This window comes from Clinocottus analis, unplaced genomic scaffold (assembly GCF_023055335.1).
Source record: "Clinocottus analis isolate CAN_PGR_092001 unplaced genomic scaffold, fCliAna1.0.p SCAF_14, whole genome shotgun sequence".
Taxonomy (NCBI): Eukaryota; Metazoa; Chordata; class Actinopteri; order Perciformes; family Cottidae; genus Clinocottus; species Clinocottus analis.
In genome coordinates, this window is record NW_027175865.1 from 13075059 (window position 1) to 13081107 (window position 6049).

Here is a 6049-nt window from a genome sequence, read left to right on the forward strand (position 1 = left end):
TTTTTCATAATTCAGATTGGCTGTGCTTAATCATTGAAAGTCAGTATGGAAGAGAATGCAAGACCTTGAGGAACATCTTGGCAATACTGCGTAGAAAAAGGCCTCATCTCAAAACAAGCCTCTCTCCTTAAAAAGATGCCAAGAGAGTATGCTCTGTAAATATAGGTTGCTGGAAGATTAGATTTCACATCTTAAATCAATTTTTGGCACAAGCGAGGCTGCACGCTGCTATAAGCATTAAACCCAAGGGCCTTCTGCTGTCGGCAAGAAACTCAAACAGTGATTGATTGGAGAAAACAAGGCATTTTATTCAAATGCATTACTGTATTATCAAAGCACAAATGGAAAAAACAGCTTTATCAGTCATAATACCGTTCTGCACCATATCACATCATAACATAGTCTGCACAAATCCAACTGCCAATGGTCACTTCAGTTATCACCTACTGACATAGCACTCAGTCAAATTAAAGTCTTTGCTGAGAAGTCATCTCCTCGCAGTCGTTTCCAATCAGAGCTGCACCATCATACGTGTCAATATGTAGATTATAGAAGAGTTAGGAGGCTGGCTTCGTCCACTCGGCCGCCGCACAGAGCGGAGCTTTATAAAAAGCTTGGCAAATTGGCAGTGAATCATCCTGACAGATCAGCGTCTTGCTCTTTCTTTGGTCATTACACCCGCAGATGAATGCCGACGAGGGAAGTGAGGACGGCCGACAGAGAATAATAGGACTGTTTCCATACAGGAGATGTGCTATGCCTTCCTGTGTTCGGTGTGTTCACTTTCGCCGGCGCGGTTATCAATGAAACTAATTGCCAGCTTCAACTTCAATCAATTCCTCACTGATGGACACATTTTTGTCAGCACTATATTGTATTTTGTGACGAATTCGGTCCTTAGTGTAAATCAGTAATGCAGATATGTATGTGGGATGGGGACACTAATTCAGAGATGGATTGTAACACCGAATTATGAGTTTGAGGATGAAATATCTTTCAAAAAACCTGTGATGAAAACATTCAGGGAGGTGTTTCTTCATGGGTTGGAAGGAAACAGAAAAACAACACAATCCATTAGCTTGACAGCTTCAGTCTCTTTAGAAGGAATACAATAGTGACAGCCAACACATCACACCAATGTTTGTGATTTCTTTTTACATGAATAAGTAATGATGGGAGTATTTGATCAACTTTACCGTGCTAGGCTGAATGATTACCAGGTCGGAACACCCTCTACCCACTCTCTATAACCTTAAAATGTGTGTTATCATCAAATACTGTGTCAAAACCTGTTATATTTTTACTTAGTCAGTCCACCACTTTGATCCAGAATATTTGAGGAATTGCCCTCACATTTTGAACAGACTTTCATAGTCTCATGAAGAGAATTTTCTCCACATTCAAGGTTCCCAGAGGATAACATGATGGCTTTGGTAATCTCCTGACTTATCTTCTAGTGTCTACACCATGTCACTTATACTTGATGTATTGTCATAAAGTGTGGTGCAGATATTCATGGTTCCCAGAGGATGAATCCCAGTGACTATGAGGATCATGTTGTGGTGCTAGTGAGAAAGTCAGAGGACGATCCTCTGACTTTCTCACTAGCACCACAACGAGGCTCACATTTGTTTTGTTTTTTAGTAGTATATGGGTGAGTAATGGGTGCCATAAATTATGGCACAAACATTCATGGTTCCCTCAGGATGAATTGGTGACATCTCTTCTTGCTCTATAATCAGGGCAACATTTTGAAACCGCCCAGTACTTTAATTTCTGAACAAATATCAGCAAGCCGCGTGTACACTGCTGAGAATAGAACGTTAGCATGCTACCACACTATATGAAAGGGACGAACATGAATATGATGAATGCTAAACATCGGCATGTTTGCATTCACAGCGTGGGCATGTTTGCATTCAGATCAAAGCACTGCTGTGCCTGAAACACAGCCGCACAGAGCTGTTAACATGCCTGTCGTACTGTCTGGTTCCCACGATGATCCTTTCTCTTATCTGGGAGAATTAGACATGTACGACTTCATACGTAGGAGGAACGCATTTGCAATGATATGGTTTCTCACAGGAAAATAATAGTCTTGGAATGAAAGAGACATATTTGGCTGATTGTGCATACAGAGAAGTCTCTTTGGAACAGGACACGTTCTTGTGACACATGATGTCTTGCAAAAATGATTTACACAACTGCTTTTTTTACCAGTAGTAGGAGTACTACCTGTGACATAATACCGTGTGCCTGTTGTGTTGGTGTTTGTTTGCATAATAAAGCGCAAGAATCACTCAGTCTGTCACATTAACAGTACATTTCCAGCATAGACAGTGCTGTGTTTCTATTACTGCTGCATGGTTAGTAAAGATGTCAATGTTCCATGAGCTATGGGCTCCACAGCCCTGCTTGTTTGATGAAATATGCATGACATTAGAAGAGCTCGAGCTTTTGACGTGAAGAATATATATATATATATATATATATATATATATATATATATATATATATATATATATATATATATATATATATCACATATATATATGTGAGAGAGAGAGAGAGAGAGAGAGAGAGAGAGAGAGAGAGAGAGAGAGTATTTGTTGGAGCCTGATTAGGCCGACTGACGCTGATGGGAGAGGAGTGGTATCACACTCCACTAACAGGGTCGGTGACATCACCACTGTGCCAACTAAATACAGCTGCACCCTGCCTCTCATACTTGCTATATCAGATTTCTTTCCTTTTAGCGAACAATTCAGCGTCACCACTGGCTCCGGATTCATTAGTATGATTCCCATGAGTTCATATCGATGCATTATCTTCATTTTATTCTCATCCGTGTGCAATCACAGTGTCATGTCTCACTGTTGCATTCAGGGTCCATATCCAATCAGAGCGATGCCGAGATCCCCCCCTGTGGTCTACTTACCATGTGTCTCCCAGCCTTATTATGCCCAGGGACCCGTCCCTGACAGGCACTATTGATCTCAGCCAGCTTGGAGCGACGCCATGAAAGTGCACATTGGCAGCTGATGACAGCTTTATTAGAAAAGGAGGACACGGCGGATCAGCAAGTTTCCGCACATTAAAAGGCCCAAAGGGGATGATCCATGGATAGAGCTCATCACATTTGTTTGGGGATCAATTGAGTGGCTGTTTTTTTTTTTAAGGTGATCAATCTGTTTTATCCAGTGGAGGTAATGCACTTAGACCACAGGTAAACATTATAAACCATTACGGAAAGAAAAACACAGAGTTGACTATTTTCTGGTTGATCTCTTTTATTTTTAAATGATGTCATTGCTTGTTTGTAATCTCTTTCAAATATCATTTGAATTTTTTTTTTCGTAGAAATACGTGCTTTCTGTCAAATCATCTGTTGAGTTTTACTGTCATAAAAACAAAAGATGCCTACAATTGCATTGTTTATGGTGTATGAATGCGTTTTTGTATATCATTATAGAGAAAGGTGGTGCAGAATTAAATTTACTTTGGATTGTGTTTTCTAAAGATTGATTCTTATGGGAAATCGTTGCTTTGGTAACACTTGGACTGTGAAAGTACGTATGGAGGGGGGGGGGGGGGGGGGGTTATGGGTTTTTCAAATAACAATCCAGTCAATGTTTCTGGACCAGAAAATAGCATTTCCATTTTTTTCGTGACTTTAATCTCAACGTCTGCAGAAGAGTAGTGAGTTTTCAGGAGAAGAAACAATAATCTACATTCTTCCATGACCCTAAACCCTACTATGAGAAGTGAGCCGAGGTTAGGCCCTTCTGACATCTGGCTTTAGCGTCGCTCAAACGAGTGCTAATGAAGATACAAACAGATCTACTGGCAGGCTGTGAAGCAGGTGGCGCGAGGCCGAGCCGTAAACGATTCTAGCCTGGTGATGAATGCCCTGCCACAAACATGTAGGGTGAGGGCGACCGTTGCGTTGGGTTGACGATGCGGATATTATACCATGACCCAATGAACCAGTAAATATTCATTAGGCGGCCCTTCATAGTGAATGTACGGCTACATATCACTGGCTTTGTTATGGAGGAAAATGGTGTGCCATGGCTGAGCTGGAGTGCAATTGACTAAGAGAGATGCCACACGAATAATGAGGCTAATACTAAAGCATGATTTTCTCTCCGAGACTTTACATGGGCATTAATGCACTCTTGAGTGAGAAGACACTTGCCTACAGCAAAGCTAGGCCCCAGGGTTGCATGCTGATGTAGGAAATGTCAGTGTGGGAGGTTGGCATGTAATTCACATAACACTCTCCTTTAGCAATCATTTTATGGCAACTATAAGCCTACTGTTGGGGTTGCTATGTGTATATACATCGCTATACATGTGCATATAATAGCACATGTATAGAGAGTTTATTGACTTTCTTTTCATGCACGCAGTTACAGACATGATCTAAAATATAACCTTATAAAGTAATTAAAGGTGCATGCAGTCTCAAAGCATTCTGAAGACTTTCACTTAGTCTCAACTTAACTGAAGGATTTGACATGTTGGTCCTGTAAGTCAACACATTTATTTAGTGTCAGCATTCCAGAGGAAAACGGTTAAAAGTAAACAACCACACACACACGCACACACACACACACACACACACACACACACACACACACACACACACACACACACACACACACTCTCATGCAGTGGCCTGTATCAGTGTCACTGACCATGGTGCTGAAACTTAAGTCTTCCAATGCAACCAAGCTGCTCTTGTTCCACAACTGTCACTGATAATAACGAGTAAACAAGACTATTTTACACAAACGATGAGACATTAAAATACCTGGGATAGGTATAATTCACTGGCACATCACTTCTCATGGTAGCGAAACAAAACATCATCAAAAGTGCTTCGGCAGTACGTTTGTTTAAAAAACTGTGTGAAAGCCAGTGGGCGAAATATACAAAAAATGATGTTTCAGGAAGAAATTTGACATTTTTACTCAACCTCAAAGTCATATAGATTGGAGAAGTACTGTATTATATAATGAACATTATTCAGCAACAAAAGGGGGTAGACTCTGTTTTTTGCTAATGAAGGGTATTGAGTTAAACTAATGTATCAGTATTAATACCCAACCACACACACACACACACACACACACACACACACACACACACACACACACACACACACACACACACACCCCACACCCCACACACACAAACTGGCCATTGTTAGTTTACCTGAGAGGCGTACATGGACGTTATAATTTAGCATCCTGTAGGCTGAGTGTTCAAATGCTTCTCCTACGACGTAAACATGATGACTGGAGTTCAAAATGGCATTCAAGATAAATGAGCTCCGAGTCTCCGATTAGCCTCGATCTGTTTCTGTCTCTGTGGCAGCAGCAGCAGCAGCGCTGCATGTATTTACGCAGCATCATGTGGAAATTAACACCGAAAGGTGTTGCGCAGCGCCTGTGAAAGTGACGCTCCCCTTTAGGAAATGACACAAAAAAAGGTCTCCAACGCCCTCTCGGCTGCACACCGAGTCAGTCGGCCTCCGTGTGACTTCTCTTTCCCTCACATACTGTGATGCTAATTTTCAGGAGTTTGTCTTCAAGTTCAGTGTGAGAAATGCAGGTTATCATTTGTATTCTGATAAGAATGAGATCATTTGCAAGTATCAGCTGAGTATTCAATCATACAATAATGCAATCATGAAATGGCCTAGAGGCCTATAGAAACGAGTCTCTCTCTCTCTCTCTCTCTCTCTCTCTCTCTCTCTCTCTCTCTCTCTCTCTCTCTCTCTCTCTCTCTCTCTCTCTCTCTCCCTCTCTGACCCATTTACAGCTACCATCTAAGTTAAGTGCCTGACGTGACGGCGTATTCAGAAAGGGCGGCTACGCTGCTAGTATGACATCACGGCGAGGTATTAGCCTCATCTGCACTCTCCTCCATGTTTTGTTGGAAAATATTGATTGGCCAAGTACAGCTAAAGAAATATCCCTTACACACTGATCCTTGTCATATAAGTCATACTGACTATTACTTTTGTAATATCAAGTATGTG